Source organism: Sinohyriopsis cumingii, chromosome 1 (genome assembly GCF_028554795.1).
Source record: "Sinohyriopsis cumingii isolate HCF-2022 chromosome 1, ASM2855479v2, whole genome shotgun sequence".
NCBI lineage: Eukaryota > Metazoa > Mollusca > Bivalvia > Unionida > Unionidae > Sinohyriopsis > Sinohyriopsis cumingii.
The window spans coordinates 9,233,520-9,256,859 of NC_142961.1; positions in this window are offsets into that span (position 1 = coordinate 9,233,520).

Here is a 23,340-nt window from a genome sequence, read left to right on the forward strand (position 1 = left end):
TAAAACTATTTTTCAATTAATAATATTATATTATAATAATGTCCCAAAAATCAAAGACTTCCCAGAAATGCAAAGAATTTCCGAAAAAATGTGATGATGATTTCATTGATGATAGCAGTGATGTAACTGAAGACGACAGCAGTGATATCACTGACGATGATAGCACTGATGTAACTGACGATGATAGCACTGATGTCACTGACGATGATAGCACTGATGTAACTGACGATGATGTCACTAACATCACCGACGACGACGACGACGATAGCAGTAATGTCACCGTCAACATAAAAAATATTTCAATAAATTATAAAAAAATATAACATGACTCATACATTTCACGAGATCGTCTCAATAAGATATTGCAGTAAAAATATTTTACTTTATATATATTTTCTGCAACACTGACAAATTCACTGAAATTTATGGGGTATTTACTAGTAAAAATCACAGAAATCGTCAGATTCACTGAAATTTATGGGGTATTTACTAGTAAAAATCACAGAAATCGTCAGATTCACTGAAATTTATGGGTATTTACTAGTAAAAATCACAGAAATCGTCTGAAATTCACAAGCAAGTATTTTTTTTTGTGCAAGCGAAATCGTGAAACGATTTTCCAGTAAAAATATTTTACTTTATACATATTTTCTACATCACTGACAATTTCACTGAAATTTATGGGGTATTTACTAGTAAAAATCAGTGCCGGTGACAGATTTCCTTGACTTTACGGGGTATTAGCTAGTAAAAGTCAGTGACATCGACAGATTTTCTTGCATTTTCCATCGCCAGTGACAGATTTCCCTGACTTTAGGGGGTCTTAGCTAGTAAAAGACCATCGCCAGTGACAGATTTCCTTGACGCTATACAAATAAATAATTGCAAATCCCGCAGAAATCCCAGAAACATCTCAGTTAGTTCAGTTATTATCTGATTTTTCCTGACATCGACAGATTTCCTTGACCCGATGAGGTATTTGCTAGTAAAAGACCATCGCAAGTGATAGATTTCCTTGACCGATGGGGTATTAGCTAGTAAAAGTCAGTGTCGGCGACAGATTTCCTTGACCCCATGGGGTATTTACTAGTAAAAATCACAGAAATTCACAATTAATCAAGCAAGTATCATATAATGTATCACCACGTGAAATGTTTCATACATGATAAAGTACTTCTTGATAACGCTGTCAGAACCGGAAAAGTTACCCCGGTAAAAATAATTGTTGATATATACGGTCATGACGATTTTATACTGACTGATGCACAACTGCAAGTATTGATAAAAGATCATGTTGTGATCGCGCATTGCGATACACATCAAATCCTCGAGTATATACGCTTATTTACATCGTTAGATTTATATAAATCTCAAATATGTACCACCACATAAATGTTTTTGTGTATGACAAACAAGCACTCGAGCAAGCAGTCAAGGCTGCATTTGCACAAGAAGAAATTAACGTTAAATTGCTCATTGATGAATACGGAGAAGAAGATTTCTTACTAACACAGCAACAGTTAGATAGTCTCAGACGCGAGCATATTACCGCAATAGTATGTGACAGAGATCAAATTCTCAATTATGCACATTCCTGCATTGAACCCAACCAACTAATCACCCTGATTTCATCACCTTGACGAAGTCAAGGACTTTGTCACCTTGATTTCATCACCTTGACGAAGTCAAGGATTTCATCAAGGGGGGGGGGTAAAAAAAAGTAATATATTTTTTTTACTTTCGATTTCATTTCCAAGTACTTGACTTCGTCAAGGTGACAAAGTCAAGGTGAGGTATTTACTTCCCCTTGACTTCGTCAATGATTTCATCATCCTTGACGCTGTCATCGCTGACTTTGTCATCCTTGACGCTGTCAAGGGACATACAATGTTCCAATTTTCTAACGCGATTATTTATTATCTTTTTTGTTTCATACTCGGCTGCCAATGCCAGCCTGATCTTTTCAATTGCACGAGACAATGGAACAAATTCATTTATTTGTGCTTCTTCTACGCTGGCCAGTGATTTATGTAACTTATTTTGGATCATCTTTATGAATCGATATTGAGCAGGAAGAATATAACGCCCTGCGCATTTAGATTCATATAATGATTAAAAATCAGACAGAATTGTTTCAGAATTTAGTGATATATTAAATCCTTGTTTTTCTAATTTTTTAATAGCATCAATCACATTATTGATATTTTCGTATATATTTTTATATATTTAAAATAAAAATATGTGGGTCGTTTTGACCCTTGTATTTACATATATAACTTAATTCTAACTTATCCTAGGACGGTACAAACATATAACTTAATTCTAACTTATCCTAGGACGGTACAAACATATAACTTAATTCTAACTTATCTTAAGACGGCACAAACACATAGTATTTACAATATTTACAGTAGAAGCATATTTATAGCAGTAGAAGCATATTTACAGCAGAGCAGTAGAAGCATATTTACAGCAGTAGAAGCATATTTACAGCATTGTATTTACATATAACTTAATTCTAACTTATCCTAGGACGGTACAACATATAGACAGCACAGACAGATGCGGGGTTATATTCTACGTCCAACAAAGTTGCACTCCCTCCCCGAAATCAATCCCGTTGAGTGCTAAAAGACCACCCCTAACGGGGCGATAACGGGGAAAGTTGTACAACTTCGTTGGGTTTCGAAACCTCGTTATTATTCGGACGATATCGTATATAAACCGACTGATACTTGGAAGTTCAGAAATAGCTCAGCGTGATTTGTTTAAAATGTTTTTTCTTAAATATGATCGTGTGGAAAATACAGATGTACCATAACCCCGAACAAGTGTAATAAAATAAAGATTTCATCCTTGATTTCATCAAGGAAAAAAAAGATAAATACGCGTTTATCCCTGACTTTGTCATTCTTGACGCTGTCCCCCTTGATTTTATCAAGGTGACAAAATAAAGGGAAGTTATTTACTTCCTTGTACACAGAAAACCGTCTGCTTGTACCTGTGAACGCGGAAGTGTTATAGCGCTGTCATCCTTGACTTTGTCAAGGTGACAAGGGGGAAATAATTGTATCACTGACTTTCACGCAGTCACTGTAGAGTTATCTACATAAGAAAATATAATCCAGCTATCAAACTTACGCGAAAAAGTTGATTTGATAATATTTTCTGCAACACGTTGGACCGAAGCCCTACAAATACCGAAATACTTGGCAGCTGCATATATTGATTGAAATATTATTTCTTCATTTGTATCTAAATTTATGGATACAACTTTCTTGGCGCTATTATTGTTACGGCCAGTATTACCAGCCCTACAATTTTGGCTCTGCGTCACAACCCTCAGATTGGATAAACTGTTGTCGGTTTTGACGCCATTGATGTGATCGATCACAAGACCGACTTTGATTATCCCAAAGAAACACTCGAACAAGAACCTATGATTATAATAACGTTTCTTTCCAGCAGTAAATATTAGATAACCAGATTTTTCAACGACACCAACTGGGTTTTTCCGCCTACAGTGTCTGACTATTCCCTCGCGAGATGCTTCATAATTCTCGATGGTTGGATGTGGGACAAATTCTTGATTCATTTATATAATAATACATTTGTCTAATTTATAATTTGTCTGAAAACTTAGTTATATAATCACTCTCGGATTTCAGCGCATCTCCATTATTTTTTTTATTGTAGTATCGCTTGAGTTCACGGTATCGCTTTCCTCCGCATCCCGCACATAACTGTGTTTTACTCCTGACCCCAATACCACATCGAAGACACGGTATTGGTCCTGTGCTTCCTCGTTTGATGCTTTGTATGTGTTCACCGCAGAATTCCTTCCTGCAGGGCTTATTACACACTGTTACAGATCCAACTTTTAACCACTTGCATTATTCATTTGTATATATAATATTTCTTATTTAAATAGTTGTCTTAAATATAATATGAAGGAGTTATTTGGCGCCTGGAGATTCGATCTTGGCAGACTAAAGAGAGACTCACGACGACGAAATCTAATTGATCGATTTAATATTATCAGGAATGCCAAAGAAGAATTCCGCGACGACGGCGCATCTCATGTATGGTCGTCATTTAAAATTATCCGCGACATTGACGAAATCATCGATGACAGTATCGATGTTGACGAAGTCATCGATGCTACAATGACTGATGCCTGAGTAAAAACAATTATTGATTATCTTCCCCTTGATAAACATCAACGCGGTAAGAAATATTTTTTCAGAATAAAATTTATTGTGCAAACAGATTCCGATATATGGATTATCGGTGACAAACTCGACCCTGTTCTTGATAATGTAAAAACCGTTCTGGTAAGTAAAGATTCCAAACCAGGAATGCTGACCGGGATTGATAACCATATTACGTTCGAGCGTATCCTGTAACCGCAGTCATTTATGGAATCTATCCGGTAAAAAAACCAAAAATTGATAAACTCACCCCGATGAGAATGACTTCGTCGTTGGCGTTAAATTGTGTAGCCGAGCGAATAATGGAACATTTTAAAAACGCAAAACGAGGAAACGGTTTAACCGATCTGCGACGTGAAAAAATAGCATGGGCTGAGCAAGTCAAGGATACTAGGACATCAATAAATGATGTTGCTGTGCTATCAAGTAAATTAAAATTTTCAATAACAGTAAAAACACTAACCGGGAAAATATTATATAATTCGAAGCATTATAAAAAGTCAGGATCACCGATTGAAATTATAACTCTCATGCCTGGACTGATGCAGTTACAATATTTCCACGAGATTGTGTTGTAAAATTTTACTCGAAAAACATATTTGATGTTATTTACACACTGAGTAAAACCGACCCTGTGTTGGTGTGGTTATTTAAGAGTTCCGAAGATGGCGAATATGATCAATTTGTAAAACTCAACGGTGAATTCTACCGGACGGAGTCGTTGCAACAACAAATGAAAAAACTCGTAGAGAAATATGTGAAAATCGAAGAAAACATTGAGCAATTATTGGTTAATTGTTTTACAGTTCCAAGTGTTGCCGCTCACGCCGCAAGAGAAAGAAATTCGTGGAGACCAACCCGAAGTCAGTTTCTTTCGGATATACAATTGAGTTGTGTCGAGTATGGACATGGCGGGTTGTGGAATACCCGGTATGACTACCGGGATATGATTTCTGTGGATATGATTGCTTGCTACCCAGGAAGCTCCCTCGGGATGGGCGAGTGTCGCGAATACTTTCAACGATTTGGACATCCCACGAACTCGATGACACGAGTTGCTATAAACGGTCCTTTACCCGATTTTGATTTGACAGGATTTGCTCGTGTGACTTCGTTTGAATTTGCCGTGGGACTTCATCCGTGCTGTTGTTTGGTTTGGCAGACACTTCAGTGAAAAAGCGCTGGGTACCAATAGTGTTATTGCGATATATGCTTGACAGCCGAATACTGGTATCGTTGACTGTCAGTGAAGCAATCATATCATATCAACCACAGACCTCAGTTTGGTTGCCAACACCGGAGCGTATCAGTCTCGATGAAGTTATTAGCGAGTATCCACGAGAGAGTCCAAATACCCCGATGGATGTCATTGTCGGTGAGGCTCCTAAAGTTCTCAAGATCAAACTTAGCAATAGTGAAAAAACAGCAAAAGATCTTGGACGAAGAATAATTGGTAAATTTACTCAAGGTGCTGCATATGATCACAAACTACATCACTCGCGACTGATTATCGATGATGCTCAATTGGATTTTATAATTGCTGACGCTGTTGCGAGAAATATATTTTGTAATCGGGAGGATGCGTTCTTGTCCGACGGCAAAACGTTGGGCACAATTGTAAGTTATATCGACGGAGAATCGCCTCAATACACACATTTAAGATCCTCAATGCTGGCTTATGTTTCAAAATTTGCTATCAATGATAAATCGATTTCCTGACACCGCAGTTAGTGTTGCAACGGATTCATTTTATCTAAGTAAAAGATACTTAGAATCACTGGCTTTTACAAGCAACGATGAATGGAGTTCGTGGAGAATAAAAGCGGAGATGTCACATGAATATTGTGAATCCGCTGATGTTGCAATTAAGGATGATTATTGTAAATCAGAATTATCAGAAATGTCGACGACATTGACAAAGTCAATGTTGCCATCTGTGCATGATCCAATCACCAGACACAAAACTGTTTATTTGAACGGGCCGGGTGGGTCTGGTAAGACAACTCGAGCGATTGAATTATTTGGAAAATCGGAGATGATTGTGCTAACACCTACACACAGGCTCGCCAGGGAGATCAAACAGCGAGGAGTCAATTCTTGTACTTATCACAGTTTTTTCAAATACAGCGGCGGTGTGAGGACGTCAGATCGAATGGGAACAACATATATTCCCGAGAAAATAATTTGGGATGAGATATGTACGGTGCCCTTGGAAACATTAAAAACATTTCTTTATTGGCTGCTAACGAAAAATACTGCAGTGAGTATGTACGGCGATCACGGCCAACCACCTCCGTTTGTCGGCGCATCTCCACATGATTGGTTAAAAGATTTTGTTGATTATTACGAAGAAGTGTCTGATGATCATAGAGCACTTGATGCAACGTTGAAAGAATTTAAAACATTAATCAGATTACAACCGAATAAAATTCAATGTGAAATTATGCGCGAGATGATTCCTGAAACTTCAATGAGCGACTTTTGGAGCTCGTGGAAACCAGACGATTTGTTAGTAGCAAGTAGAAAGATAGTCAGAGACACACTTCAACAGCAGTTATTTCAATTACAACAAGAAAAGTTTCCAATGCTGCCAGTGCCGTTATGTTATAGACCAGCTGATACGCGGTTACAAAATAGAGATGTTGATATTCCTGGAAAAACAGAGAAGCAGAATTTAGTACTGAATGATATTGTGTTAGTTGACATCGATGCTGTCAAAGATGCACTAAAAATGAATAAATCCCCGCGGACGCTACGATACGCAATGACCATTCATTGTTCTCAAGGACTAACTATCAGTGATACAACTGTCTGGATCGTTGATGATCGAATCGAATGGTCAAACTTAGTCTACTTGGCTGTGTCCAGAGTCAGAAGAATATCTCAACTGCGAAGAATTGTCTTGGATGAATCAAACGCTGATAAAATTAATAATGAAAACAACAGCGATGGTGATGTAATAAGAAAAAAACTCGCCGGTTACAAACAGAGTGACAAAAAAAATAATCGCGATGTTGATCTTGATGTTGAATTTATCAACGCGTTGAAACAGCAGCAGAATAATCACTGTGCGAGCTGTAATTGTATAATGCTATGGCAGTATTCGAATAAAAATTCAAGACAATTCACCGTAGACAGAAAAGATAACAATCGCGGTCATACACGTGATAATATCATGTTGACCTGTCTTGAGTGCAATCGACGTCGGGGTGCTAGCGCTAGTTAAGTGATCGAGGTGGTAATTGCGTATCCTCAGGAATCACCTGTAATTGCTCACGTGTGAATCCACGTTGAGAAGCAGTTGAATCCAACCTGTAGATTGCTGGTCTACCAGTAGATCTTGTCACGGTGGATATCTTGTGTGTGGTAACACTCCAAATAGGATCAGTCGCTCTTCGTTTTCCACCTTCAAGTTCACCAGGTTCATATAAATATCTAACTGTAACATCACCCAGTATTTTTTTGTTTTTCTTTCTTTCGTGGTATATTTTTTTGAAAAACACCTTGTGTTTTCGTGATTGCGATGGCAGGTTTCATGTTGGTTGTTCGTGTAATCTCATTATTTAGCGCAGCTACCACGCTTGGTAATCTTGCAACCCATTCGCGCGATCTCGTATCTTGAATAAATTCCTTCGCGTATTGATATCCAAATAACCGCTCAGCAAGTGTTCGATTGAATCGCTCAACAATTGCCTGATCGCGATGAATTTCAGTATGTCCTCGTCTGATGGTGACGTTATGTTGCTTCATCAGTGATGATACTGCACCCTGAAATTCTTTGCCAGGATCAACTTGTAATAGATTTGGCCAACGTAGACCACGTTGATAAATTCGTTTAAACGCAGAAGCAACCTCAGATGCTGTTTAAGTCGTTAACGGTTCAGCATCTTTGTATCTACTTGCAACATCAACTACAGTTAATGCGTACTTGTATGTACGTCTTCGGATAGCATCATGTGGCAGAAATAATATATCAGCCTGATGAACCTCATTTGGCGCACTAACATCAAAATGCGCAAAGTGACTTTGTTTAGGGCGCGGTAGATAAATTTGCCATATTGCCTGTCGGGATAACCAATTTTTAGCAGTAACTTTTGTAACTTTTGCTGCTTCAGCGAGTTTACTAATTGCTGTGCTACCTCTCCAATATCCGCTTGGGGAATAATAAATCGACTCCATTATATACCAGCACCTAGCGCTAAATTACCTTTCATTGCGGGTTTTATTAACCAGGATGCTAACTTTTCTTTGAAAGATTTATCAGTAATGGCATTTAACGCATGAATTAATTTCACGTCCACGAGATGGCGCTGTTGCAAATCCTTGCTTCGGTAAGCTACATCATGCGCATGACACGCCTTATCAATAGCGTTTATCGGATACTTACCTGGATTTGGCTGATCCTGAGCATCAAGTCTGATATCAAGTCGGGTTCCAGGACCAAAGTAATTATATCCTGGAAGATGTTTTTCTCCTGGGTATTTATCCCACGGGGCTCCTGGTAACTTGGCTAAATTGGCTGCGATATCACCTCCTTTTTTTATAATAAATTTAAACTTTTTTATGCAACATCGTTCACACTTGCCTGTAAGCGCTTGTCGATTATTTTTTGTTGCAATTGTTGTCATATCCACAGTTGGGGTACGTGCTCGGCATTTCACACAATATAAATTCATATTATTTTATGATATATAAAAGTGTCAAAGACATTTCAAATGGAGATTACTGACTTTTCTGCGTCAAAGCGACGAGAGCCAATCAAACATAACTCAGTACTACCAAATGATTATTATAGGTCCATCTGGGTCGGGTGAGACACAGTCGTTACTTAATTTAATAATGAAGTGGATGAAGTGGGATAAATTATATTTGATAGCACCGTCAGTGGACGATCAGCGATGCTACAGCGTGTTAAAAGATTTTAACGAAAGTGCAAAATCGATAAGTGAAGAAGATGCTGTTGATTTTATAACTGATATTGATGAAGCACCGAGTATCGATGATATTGATGGGAGTATTAATAATTTATTCGTGTACGATGATATCATGTTGGACAGACAATCAAACCCTGCCAGGATATTTTCACGTGGACGACACAAAAACGTTGATGTGCTTTATGTAACTCAACGGTATACACAAATACCAAAAGTCATCAGAAATAACTGTAACGTTCTCGTGGTATTTAACGGCGTTGACGCACACACGTTACGAAATATACATCAGACTTGGTGCAGCGGCGATATGGATATAAATTCAGAAATTTCTTTAGTCGTGCTCAGGCAAAACCACACGGATTTGTAACGATAAATTTACATGATCCTCGGACACGGTATCGAGTTGGGTTAGATACAATTTTTAGTTAGAAATCCTAGGATTAGAAATGCAAGCATTAGAAACGCTAGCGTTTCCAGAAATGCAAGCATTAAAATCCTAAAGGATTTTTCCAGGAGCAGCAGAGAGACTGAGCCACCGAATGTTTCGTCTAGTAGACCCTTGTATCGAGAAGTAGTTATATAGGTAAATATTTTTCATGAGATAACCCTTCTGGTCAGCGAAGAAAGCCTCTATCAGTGTTTTCTGACCAGAAGGGTTTATTTTGTGAAGACAAATCTTCTATCAAGAGTGTTTTCGATAGAAGGTTCTGTTTGACGAAATAGTTGGTGGGCTCAGTCTCTCTGCTACTTGTGCTGATATTTACAATGACAGAATTCAGTGACTGAAAGACCCCTTGATACATAGATGTTGTCGTTTTATAAGAGTACATAAAAAAGAACATGATGCAATAGCTGGGCGGCAAGTTCAAAGGCTTTGACTGGCGGCCGGGTGGGAAATGTACTGATATTTATAGTGACTGAATTCAGAGGCAGAAAGACACAGAGATGTACATGTGGTCATTTATAAAAGTACATCAAATAAACAACTTTAGCTTTCGTTATTGTGTTCATTTCCGAATGTAGCAGAATAAGCAGTGCATGTGACCTCAGAATCAAGACATGTTGAGACTTAAACAAAATGCCATTCGTAAGTGGGTGACAAGTTGCCTAAAAATGTAAACTTCATCTTCTTCTGTTACATAAGCAAACACGACGTCACCCTATGATTATTGAAGAGGTACATTGACTGACCATACCATATTTTTTCTTAAATGCCTCTTTCCTTAGCCCGGTTAGTTCTAGTGTTGTAGTGAAATGTATTCATCAAGGCATCAGTAGCTAGACCTAGTTTTCATATCAATTACGTTGACAAACAAACTCTTTCCCATTCACGGCATTATGTTTTGATACTGATTGACCATTAACCATTTTCCGAGTAAGGTAGCAACTATCGATTTCCTGCATAATATCCTTTGATAATAAAACATACAAACTTGTGTTTTAAGATCACAATCAGTGATCTGGATATATATTAACTGCCTCTTATACACTATTTTGTCAAAAAGTTAGTTTGAAACTGTAAGTGAACCAGTAGGCTTAACGGGAAATAATGGCGGACTTAGCTAAGTCTGGGATGTACCAGTTTATTAGATTGTCTGTTTTCTAAGTCATTGGGCAAATATATTCAGAAAAATATACAAATCATTGAAACCAAAGCCTAGGTATTATTTTATTAAAGATTTAACTTTAAAATGCAAATTATGTAGGTCAGAAACATATGGGACAATGCTATGTTGTGGAATTTGCGAGATGCACTTTAAAGTCTAAGCTGTTTTCTGACTTGACACATATTTACGAAAATATGGGAAAAAACATCAAACCAGATACTATTTATTTACCGAAAATTACTACAAGTAATTATACAAATAAATCATAAATGTGCAATCCTGTCAATGGACTGTTGTAATGAAGCTATTTTATAGAAAACCTCTCCATCTAAAAATAGATGCACTCACATCTGTGTTGATTCTGAAAGGAAAGAAGGGACTGCAACTTTTCATGGTGGAACTCCTATTTTTATAAAAATGGGAGTCCTGGACTCCTAGTTTTAAAATCCTAGTGAGACCCTGTATATGGTATATATTAAATTATATACAGGGCATAGTAATACCATAATGGGACAGTAAATATGTGTACTATGAAGTCATAAAGTACCAATATTCATGGATTTGGTAATTGCTACAGACCATGAATGCAGACTCCAAACAAACAATAATCATTTCATGGATACACAGCTGAACCCTTCCCCAATCCAGGCGTTTAACAAGTAGCAAAGAAATATCATTTCTTCCAAAGCCACAAAACTGATACACACAAAAATGACTGAATTCCCAGCAACTGGGCTCTTAACAGAGTTTCAATATGAGGAGTTGTCACTCTTCACGCAGCCTATTTGTGCGAGTCCCTGACATAAACTCAAATATCTAAATTGAATTCTCAGCCTCACAAGATTACATGAGAGCCAAACTATTTTTCAGTCATTGTCCCAATCACTTTATAGCACACTGCCATCTGCAAACTAGTTTTTCAAATGAGTTTCTTCACTTTTTCCTGTTTTCTTTATACTCAACAAATATTCATATTGCATTCTAGCTATTGATATCTCCAAGTACAAGATGGTCCTCCATTATTCTGATTAAGTTATTCACAGTTTCATGGTGTGAACTGTGCTGCTTAACAGTCATCAGTTTTTACACTAATTTGTAAAGTTTTCAAACAGCTTACAGAACTGTCTGTCATTTTATACATACCACAGCAACCCTCAACAACAATTAATACATCTGGTTAAATTCAGAACAGCTAAAGGCTGAGAGCTGCAAATTAGTATTTTCATTCTGAGTGAAAGGATTTTGCTTTCCAGCACTCTTATACCACTTGTTGATTGCTTTCAATGTACCATCTAATTCAACTTTTTCAACCATGCTTCTCCAACTCAAGTCTTTAAGTTGTCACATTCAAAGCTCTACCACTATTTGTATCAGCATCCTAGCTGTAGTCGACATGGAGTCTGCTTTAAATATACAATAAGATTTCCAGTTTTCATCTTTGTCTTCAATTGTGATCTTAGTTTTATCTATTATTTTCAGCTTAAGTCCATTTCCTGAAAAATGAAAACAGATTTTGCTGACTCATTTTTACAAGTCAAAGTACTTTTCTGTACTCGTTTCAAAGCTGTATAATGAATTTGTAGTGCCCTGGTCTAAACCATATGTACTGAAGTAGCAGTTGTTATTATTATTATTATTATTATTATTGCATTTTAATGATCTGACAATACTGTCCAACTCAAACTTTGAGAAAGTTTTGATTACTTTCATGATTTATATATGTCATTAATTTAAACAATGTTAAACAGCAATGGGCATTGTTTATTTGAGAAACTATCGCAGGTGCTTACAGCACATTCAATAGAACACTGGTTTCTTTGAAGTTGTCACATCAGAGGAGGATTAACTGTTAATTTGTTACATTGGCTGCATGCTTGTTTAAGTAAATCTAGCTATAACTATGCCATGGCTGACTAAAGACATAAAAATACATATTGGATGCAGAAGCTCAGGTTCCTGACAGCCCTGAGTAACCAGTGGTGTTAGGCTTTGTGGACATCTACTTTCTGATATATGTAATACAATATTAACTGCCAAAACTATAATGTGGACTTTATAACATGATCTGAGCATGATACATTATTGAACTATTTTAGCCTACTCTAATTAACTATGAAAACATTACCTATACAGCAGCAGAAGAACATCCATAATAAAGTCCTGGATCAGTTTCACCACCTTTGGTTTCTCATTTAAATTAAAGAGGGCTCGTCTTTTTACAACACTGCTGGGCATTTTCATGTACTCAAATACAGGTATCAAAAGCTGCAGAAAGCTGAAAAACAACATATTCATACATTTCAATTCCACAAAGCCTAAATGAATAATTTTAATTTCCTTACAGGGTTTATTTATTATACAATAATATAAAATAATCAATTTAAGTACTAACATACAGGAGTCTCAAGAAGGGACTGTCCAACAAACATTATCAGTGAAATTTTATTTCCTTGCCTACTGAAGTGAGGTCATGAAAAGGATACAGAGACGAAATCTGTTATCCTTCTGATGAAACTAGAGTTACCAGGCAGACATGGAAAGGAACCAGGTTTCAAGTATGTATCTCAAATGGCATTCAAGCAGAAGAGAATTCAAGGGGAAGAAATACATCAACTCTGATTCAATTGTGACCTTGACACTGAACATGAAACCTTGGCTAAAATACATAAGACGCAATCGAAAAAGAATCATAGTGGAACCATGATTTAACCCTGAAGTATAAACAGCTTTAATGATGTTAAGCTGAAAGACAAACAACAACAACAAAATATATACCTGTGACAATGATTAATGATTATTAATGCCAGGACAGCAGTTTAAGCAGCAGAGGGGGCGAATCGGACGTTTTGTCCAATCGTCATTTGGCTTAATTAATACTTTCTGCACTCAGCGGATCCGGTGTCGTCAGCGCCGGGTAAAAAAAAAACGACGTCGTCGTCGGGGGGATCGTCCAATCGTCATTTGGTTTAATTAATACCTTCTGCGCGCCGATCCCAGCGTCGTCAGCGTCCGGTAAAAAAGCGCGACGACCGCGTCGATGTCATTGCCCCCCTTGCTGCTAAGAAGTTATTTACAATGAAAATTAGTTACAATTTAACCGAATATTTGGTCAAGTCCGATACGATATCGTGTCCGAGGATCATGTAAATTTATCGTTACAAATCCATGTGGGGTCGACTGAGCATGACTAAAAAAGTTTCGAAAAACATTAAAGTCCATGTCACCGCCGCACCATGTCTGCCAAATATTTCGTAGCGTGTGTGTATCAACGCCGTTGAATACAGCAAGAATATTGCAGTTGTCTCTGATCACTTTTGGAATCTGAGTGTATCGTTGAGTGACATATATCACGTCAGTGTTTTCATGCCTGCCTCTGGAAAATATCCTAGCTGGGTTTTTTTGATTGTCTAACATAACATCATCGTACACGACTAGATTGTTAACGTCGCCATCAATATCATCGATACCTGGTGCATCATTGATATCTGTAATGAACTCAATAACATTTTTTCAGCGATCGCTGATGCATTCTCATTAAAATCTTTCAACACCTCCTAGCATCTTGATCATCCACGCTAGGGGCGATTAAATACAACTTATCCCACTTCATCCATCTCATTATTAAATTGAGTAACAATTGCGTCTTGCCGGATCCAGATGGTCCGATGATAATCATCCGGATCGAGTTTGGTAACGCTGCAACATGCTTAACTGGTTCTCTTGTTTTAGTCGCCGAAAAATCAATTATATTCATATCTCTATACATAAATTATGGATCTATATTGTGTGAAGTGTAGAGTGCGTACTGGCACAAATGATATGACAACCGTTACAACAAGAAATAACAGATCGGCACTTACTGGTAAGTGTGTACAATGCGGTATAAAGAAATTTAGATTTATTTCTATTAGACCCGGAGATGTTTTAAAAAAAAGCGAGGAGGTGACATCGCAGCCAAGTTATCAAAACTCCCCGGAACCCCGTGGGCAAAGTATCCAGGAGAAAAACACCTCCCAGGATATAGCTACTGTGGCCCCGGAACACGATTAGATATCAGACTCGATGATCAAAATCAGCCCAAACCCGGTGAGTATCCAATAAACGCTATCGATAAGGCGTGTCATGCTCATGATGTTGCTTACTACAAAAGTAGCGATCTGCAACAGCGTCATATCGCGGATGTAAAATTAATTCACGCGTTAAATGCTATTCCTGATAAATCCTTCAAGGAAAAATTGGCCTCATGGTTGGTAAAATCGGCTATGAAAGGTAAATTAATGATTGGAAGCGGAGCTTCTCGCGCTGGTAATTGAAAACGCTAGCGTTTATAATAACAACATGGAATCCATCTATTATTCTCCGAGAGGATACTGGAAGGGGAAGGCCGCAATTGGTAAGCTTGCAAGCGCTGCAAAAGTAACGAGGGCCACTGCGGCTAATTGGTTATCCAAACAGGCTATATGGCAAATCTATCTACCACCGCCTAAACAAATCAACTTCTCGCGCTTTGATGTCAGCGTACCTAATGAAGTTCATCAGGCTGATATACTATTTCTGCCGCATGACAACGGTTACAAATACGCGCTAACCGTAGTTGATGTTGCGAGTCGATACAAACAAGCGGAGCCGTTAAAAACAAAGTCAGCAACTGAAGTAGCCGATGCGTTTGAGCGGATTTATCGAAGAGGTCCTCTGCGCTGGCCAAATCTATTACAAGTTGATCCTGGTAGTGAATTTCGCGGCGCTGTTTTATCAACGCTGAAACATCATAGCGTCGCGATACGACGAGGTCATACTGCGCTACATCGTGATCAGGCAATTGTTGAACGATTCAATCGGACTCTTGCTGAACGGTTATTTGGGTATCAATACGCGAAGGAATTCATCCAAGAAAAACGATCTCGTGAATGGGTCAAAAGGTTACCAGGCGTAATTGCAGCGTAAAATAACGAGATAACCCCAGCAATCAACATGAAGCCCAGCGACGCGATTAAAAATAAGTATATACCCGGAAGATCAAAAATAGATAGCGTTTCCAAACCGATTCTTGGCGATGTTACCGTGAGATATCTATATGAACCAGGAGAGCTTGAAGGCGGTAAAAAAAGAGCTACTGATCCTATTTGGAGTGTTACCACACATAACATATCAACGATAACACGATCAACTGGTAGACCACCGATCTATAGACTGGATTCAACTGCCCCACAGCGGGGGTTTACACGCGAGCAACTACAAGTGATACCTGACGATACTCAATTACCCCCGCGTGGTCTTAACTAGCGCCGTTGCGTCTATTACACTCAAGACAGGTCAACCTCACATTGGTTTTGACATGACCGAGACTGTTATCGATCCTGTCCACGGTAAATTGGCGAGCGTCTTTATCCGAATAACGCCAGCGCATTACACAATTACAACTCGCGCAGTGATTATTCTGTTGTTGTCGTAACGCAATTATTAATTCGGCATCAATATCAAAACGCCGCTGTTTTTTTTTATCCTGTTGGCGGTAACCCGAGAGTTTTCTATCAATGACGCTTGCATCGATGATGTCGTTGGTGACTTTGTCGGTGACTCCGTCAGTGACTCCGTCAATAACAATTCTTCGAAGCTGATTTATCCTCCGTACTCGGGACACTGCAAGATAGACTAGATTTGACCATTCGATGCGATTATCAACCATCCAAACAATTGTGTCCGTGATGGTTAGCCCCTGCGAGGAATGTATTGTTGTTGCGTATCCTAGCGTCCACGGGGATTTATCAGCACGTAGCGCGTCCTCGACGACGCTGATATCAACGAGCACGATATCATTCAGCACGAGAACTTGTTTTTTTTGTCCCCGACGCTGTCGGGCCTGGAATTTCAACTTCAATGTTCTGCCGCCGTGTGTCCGCGGGTCTATAACATAACGGCACTGGGCGCGTTGGAAACTTTTCCTTATGCAACGTAAACAACTTTTGCTGAAGTGTGTCTCTGACTATCTTTCTACTCGCTACAATCAAATCGTTTGGTCTCCATGTTTCCCAGAATTCATTTAACGGCGTTTCCGGAATCACCTCGCGGACTATTTCACATTGAACTCTATCCGGCTGTAATCTGATTAATTTCTTAACCTCGCGCAGTTGTTCATCAAGTGCTCGGTAATCAGTTTCGGTTTCTTCATAATAGTCCACAAAACCCTTTAACCAATCATGTGGACCCTCGCCGACAAATGGTGGTGGTTGGCCATGATCTCCGCACATTATCACCGCTGTATTCGCGCGCAGCAACCACTCAAGAAACATTTGTAAAACATCTAACGAAACAGTACATATCTCATCCCAGATGATAACCTCAGGAATAAATTTTTCACCCATTCGATCAGGAGTCCACTCACCACCGCTGTATCGAAAAAAGCTGTGATAAGTAACGGCGTCAACATTTCGTTGTTTTATCTCTCGCGCTAGTCTATGGGTTGGTGTAAGCACGATTATACTTGCCCGCGTTCGAAATAATTCAATTGCCCGAGTCGTCTTTCCTGACCCGCCACAGCCGCTTAAATAAACTGTTTTGTGCCTACAAATTGGATCAGAACACGGTGGTGCATTAGACCATTCTGATAGATTATCACCGCGTAGGTAATTGTTTTCAACGGTGACATCTGCTGACGGGGAATAATCGCGTCGTATTTCTTTTTTAATTCTCCATGTACCCCAACTCTCGTCCGGACTAGTAAACTCGGCTATGTTTCCCTTATACTTTACGTCTATGTAAAATGAATCAATCGCAACTCTAACCGCGGTGTCGGGAAATCTATTTAACATTGAAAATAAATTTATGCAAGCATAACCCAGCATAGACGCCCTCAAATGTGGATATGCCGGGCTGTCTCCATCGCTGTAAGTAACAACTGTACCCAACCTTGTTCCATTGGACAAGAAAGCTGTTTTACAGTTTACGTATTTATTTTTCGCCACTGCGTCCTTGATTACGAAATCATGTTCTGCGTCATCTATAATCAGCCGTGAGCAATATCGTTTGTAGTCGCAGTTTTTTCCACCTTGTGTGAACTTACCAATTATTCTTCTACCGAGATCTTTTGCCTCTATGTTTCGTTGGTTGAATATCTTTTTGGACCATTCGATGATATATTCCTCGTCGGCATCAATGTGTTTTCTGGACTCGTCAATTATGCTATCTAGACGCTCCGGTTCTGGTAACCAGACTTCAGTCTGCGCCCGGTATGATATAATTGCGTCACTGACAATCAACGAAACTAGCATTTTACAATCAATCATATACCGTAGCAGCGCTATTGGCAACCACTTCTTTTCAGACATGTGTCTACCGATCCAAATATAGCAACAGCGATGAAGTCCTGCCGCGAATTCAAATGATACTATGCGAGCGAATCCGGTTAAATCAAAATCAGGCAGTGGTCCATTAATAGCAACACGAGTCATTTCATGTCTGGGGTGTCCAAATCGTTTAAAGTACCCAGCGGCGGATCCATACCCGAGAAAACTCGCTGGATAACAGGCAACAATATCAACGGAAATCATAGCGTCGCGGTTGTATTCAGTGTTCCATAGTCCACCGTGATAGTATTCCAAACAACTGGATTGTACATCCGGTAGAAATTCCTTGCGCGTTGGTCTCCACGCATTTTTCCTTGCTGCAACATGAGCCGCAACCGATGGAATCGTAAAACAATTTGTTAGCAGTTGTTCATCATGCTCTCCAAATTCCATGGCGGTTTTTTTCATCTTGTTGTGAAACGCTTCAGTGCGATATAATTCACCGTTTGGTCTTACAAACTGATCAAAGGTATCCGCATCGTTTTCAGCGCTGCGAAGTAACCACACTGACACAGGGTCATCTTTACGCAAACAAGCAATAGCATCAAATAGTTTCCTCTCCGCGAGAAAACCATCCTGTATAAATTCTTCAGGTATATACTTTACTGTTCTATCCCGTGGAAATATTGTGACCGCGGACGTCCATGCGTGTTCGTTATGATCAATAATTTTGATTGGGGCTCCCTTTGATTTATACTTTGATTCGTATAATACTTCACCGGTCATCGTTGTAACGGTTATTGGAAATCTCAACGACGTTTCTAATCTCGCTATGTCGCTGATGGTTGCTCCACGCTCGCGCACTGTCTCCCCCCACTGGTTTATTTTGCTACGTCGTAAATCAGTCAATTTGTTTCCTCGACATGCATTTGTAAAATGCTCTATTACTCGTTCTGCTACACAATTTATCCCCGTTGACTGTCTCATTGGTTTCAGTTTTCGGATATCAGGTTTCTTACTTAACGGGTATATTCCATAAACAACTGCTGTTTCAGGATACGCTCGTTCATAGTATGGTCTGTCAATTCCGGTTAACAGCCCCGGCTTGGAGTTGCTAATAATAATGACTGTTTTCTTGTCGCTGAGAACTGGTTCAAATTTATCACGTATGATCCAATTACCTGATTCCACCCGGACAATAAATTTTACTCTGAAGAAATACTTGCTGGAGCCAAGTTGTGATATTATCGTTGCCGCGCGTTTGTCGTTCATGGTAGCATCAACAACACCATCAATTCTAAATGTTGACTAACTATGAGATGCACCATCACGCTTGAATTCATTGATACAATCACGGATTTTATTTAACAGGGTTTTATCGTTTATTTAACGCTTTTGGTGCGTCTTTGAGGACTCGATTGAGATTAAACCTAACATTTTTCCAGGGCTTAATTGCTGCTAGTTTCTTGAACTCCTCCTCCATATCATTAAAACAAGTATTTAAATAAAAGAATATAGTATAATGAATAAATGCAAATGGTTGATGATTGGGTCGACAACCCCGTGCAATAAATCATGTAGAGGTGAATTCTGCGGGTATCATTTACAAAGCGTTCGTAATGGTTCAAATGGCCCCCTCCCGTGCTTGGTTTGCCACATTGGTGTAAGAGGAAAATCGCAGTTGTGTATCAATTGTGGCGGCAAACGATACAGGGAACTAAAACGCTATTATGACAAACGAATAAAAAACGCCGTCATTGACCCCACCGCTGACTCCGTCAAGGACAAAATCATCAAAACTCCTCAGGACTACATTGAAAGGTTTATAATTAAACCAAATAATGAATTAGACAAGTAGTATTATTATACAAATGGACCAAGAATTTCAGCCGCATCCTGTGCTTGTTAATTACGAGGCATCTAGCGACGGCGTTGTTCGAAACCGTAGACTAAAAAAACCAGTTGGTACCGTACATAATCACGGATACTTGCAATTTACTGCGGGAGGAAAAAGCTATTATGTTCACAGGATGGTATTTGAAGTATTTAACGGATTAACCGAGAATGGGTTTGTGATTGATCATATTAATAATAATAAGACTGATAATTCTCTTATAAACCTGCAAGCTATCTCGCAAAGTCAGAATACCAAAAAAGGAGGAACTGGTAAATACTCAAAGAAAGCAAAGAGTGTAAAATCATTTGATACAACAACGCACGAAGAAAAAACTTTTCAGTCGATGAATGAAGCCAGTAGATATTTTGATATTTGTATGCCCGCAGTACGATTTGTTGCAGAAAATATAACTAAAACAGCGATCTCAAAAAAGACCGGACACAGAATTCGATTTTCATATTATCTAAATGGGCATCAAGGGAGATAACTCGTTTTGTGATAGCGTCGCATGACAAGAGTTACGCCCCTTGAAGTCCAATTAATGTTACGATTAATTAATCATTTTACGATGAAAACTAATAAAATACACGCCGTTATTTAACAGCTGTATTCTTTTTTTTAATGTTTTATTCAAATATTTGGTTTCATTTAAACGCTGTGAAACACCATTAATAAGTATTTAAGGATTTAACGATTCAAGGGAATTCAAATTAACACACACCTTGTGACTGACGCGGTTGTACTAGTCACCTTATGGGGCTTTCAAAAGCCAATTCAACTAATCAAAACTAACCCACGCTCTTGACCCGGGCGTGTGGTTGTCACAATCATGCAACCGGGTTAATTTAATTGGGTTGCTTTTGATTGGTTGAATTGGCCGTAGAGTTCCGCCCCGCCGTTTTATGTTTGTGCCGTCCCATCGTTTCATTGTAAATACATCCGTACATGTAGTGATGTCTCCCCAAGCATATCTTCTGGGCGCTCTACGATGACGTTTGTCACCCTAGGCCTCCCTCCCGGAGATGTATGTTTCGGGGTTCCCTTGGGCTCAGATGGATGCGAAGGCACCCAAGGGGTTCCAAGATGTGAATGTCCTTAATTAAGTAACCGATGGGCCTCTCTAACGTCATAGGGCGCCAGCGGGGTTGCCAAACGGGTCTTTTATGTATGTGCCGTCCATCATAATACTCTCTGTTAACACGAAGATGCGGAGTCCATAATCACGCACATATTTCTCTAGGCAAACTGTGCCTAGAGTTCATTTTTTTTTATTTAGAAATAAGATGTTTATAAGAATATGAATATCGAAGACATCGAAGACATCAATAATATATTAACCGAGATTTCAAAATTAAAAAATCAAGGAATTGAATTATCTGATGGTCTCAACAGCGAAAGAATATTATCCGATTATGAAATTATTAACGAACAATCGAAACGGGGGCGTTTTACCCTGGCCCGCGAGTATTCTTTTATAAAACGATTACAACATACGATTAATGAGAACCTGTACCACAATGACGTAAATGCATTCATTGGACTATTTACTGCCGTTGAAATAATACGAAAAAAACTCGGACGTGTTTATGAACGACGCCGGGAGATTTCTAGTAAGATTAAAAACATTAGAAAGATTATAGACGAAAACTCCGTGGAGCCCTCAATTTAATGGCATACCTGTTTACGTAGCGTACGGAAGTGAGTTTTTACGTTGTATACATTTCCCCCCCCCCCCCGATAGGTCGCGTGGTACAATAGTCCTGTAATAGTAAAATAGTAAGACGATTGCGTCTGACGCGACAGGTGTTCGGGTATATTCCTGCCACAGGATGACTCGGCGGGAAATTAGAAATTGCGGAGCAATTGCAATAATGGTAGGTGAATCACTTACTACTCGGCTAGCCAGAGAGCGGCTAGCGGCGCTTAAAAAGTTCATACCGTTACGAGACAGGGTCCGAGAACAACTTCAAACGCGGCAGCAACTACAAACTGATTTTACTGTTGGAAGTGAACAACTCTTTGCCCCGGTAAAAAGCGCAACTGTGCCCGTCCTCGGTGCGCTTGAAAAGATAGCGGCTCAGACCGAACAAACAAAAGAGTCTCTGGAAACACTTCCTGCGAAAATAGCGGTTGCTACAACACACCAACGGAGGGAGAGGCCACCACCACTCGCTATAACCGACCCACAAGAACCTTATGTTACAATGGCCGATGAAGAAGAACTAGGTGCTACCGCAAGAGAACCAGAAGAAGAAATACCGGAAGAAATACAGGAAGAAAAAAAGAAAGAAAAAAAGAAAGAGGAGAATATACCCCGTAATGTATTCACAAAGTCCGCAATAGATAAAATTAGAGCCTTCGACAGCGATGAAGGATTAGTTAATTTTACTGTTGCAAACCTTAATAAGAACCTTCGAGAGACGTATGTCAATAGCGGTTACGAGGAAAGTGTAAATTCGACGGAAAAATGGGCAAAAATGGTGTATTTAGCAAGTAGATATAAAGATACAGCACTACGTGGTGATGCCGATCGCAAAGCATTCCTCGATGAGGTTAAAAGTAGGAAACCAAAAAAAAGGACAAGGATACAGCGGTGTGGTTGAAAACGCTAGTGTTACTTGTCCTGGTAATGTTCTCAGTGATATATCACGGCTAGAAGTATTAATCGGAGGAAAACGAGCCGGAAATAACTCTCCGGAAATAATCAATGAGGCCGCTGATATTTGCAGGCGGTTATTTGCAGGCGGTATCATGGACATTAATGTATATCGAACGCTCATAGACGAACTCGTGGATGATTAATTGGAAAACTGGTGTTTTTATAATAAAGATGATTATACACTACAACCATGATAAACCAGTCAGCGTCTACGTGGTAAACTCACGATTGCCTGTTTACCGCGCGTGGTACGGAGACGGTCTTGGTAATACCATTGCGGGGTTATTTACAAGAATGGCTCCAAAAGTAGCGCCGTTAGCCAAACAATTAGGAATGAAGGCTATTGATGTTATTCGTGATAGGGGTATTAGTGCTATTGGAGATGTTGCCGGAAAGGCGTTTTCTGCAGCAAAGGACAAACTAATGTCGTTGGTGAGAAGAAAAAAACAAACGCCGTTGCGTTCTACAACAGTGATGCCTGCAAATGTCAGTAAAGTAATAAATAACGCGGTGGAAAAAAAACTAGCGTCGCTGACTCCGCCGATGATGGCGGAGCCGTCCACTGATGCAACAACCAACGCGCTCATGAACGCGATAGCGGGAAGTGGTCTTAAACAAAATTCAAAGAATTTACGACGAAGACGACGTTGATGAATTGCAATTGAAAACATCAACATGATAAATAATAAAATGTTTGCGCGAACCGCTGATCCCGCGTTTGATATGGACGCCCCATTGCGCAGGGATGA